We start from the raw sequence: 590 nt of genomic DNA, 5'->3' as shown, positions 1-590 counted from the left end.
TCACTAGGTTAGGGAGAAAATTCCCTTTGGGCTTACATTTGAAGCTTTTGGGACCTTTTGGGAGCAGAGACGGAAGTTTTGGAGCGAAGAAGAGAAAAATCTTGAACATGGGGCACTTCCTTTAATTTTACTTTAGGTGTGCATTTGAAACTTTTGGGAGAGCAAAGAAGACAAAAGACTTGAAAACGAGAAGCTTCTTTCCATTTACCCAATTGCTGGTAATAATTAAAATGGTTTAGTTTTGGATCTAAGTTTGGTTGCAGAGGCGTGTAAGCTTAGCAGCCCTTAATGTAGGCATAGGGATTTGAAATTCTCCAGAAGGCTTCCCAGAGGAACCTGGAGAGACAGGGAACAGACTGTTCCCATGGGGAGGTGGAGTCAGTGACCCACTTGAGTGTCCCCCAGAGCAAGGTTTAACTCAAGAGATTGGTGCAGTCTGTCCCAGCGACTTGTCAGTGCCGGTTAGTGACCAAGAGGGCACAGCCCAAGCAGGATGGAACTGGCCCAAGGACACAGTCCACCTTAGCATAAGGATTTTAGCATGGGGGCAGGAGGTGCTGTGTCAGGGGCAGTCTCACCCAATGGGAAAG

Source organism: Acomys russatus, chromosome 23, assembly GCF_903995435.1.
Source record: "Acomys russatus chromosome 23, mAcoRus1.1, whole genome shotgun sequence".
NCBI classification, from domain to species: domain Eukaryota; kingdom Metazoa; phylum Chordata; class Mammalia; order Rodentia; family Muridae; genus Acomys; species Acomys russatus.
The sequence above is the reverse complement of the archived record's forward strand: the minus strand, read 5'-3'. Positions refer to the sequence as shown.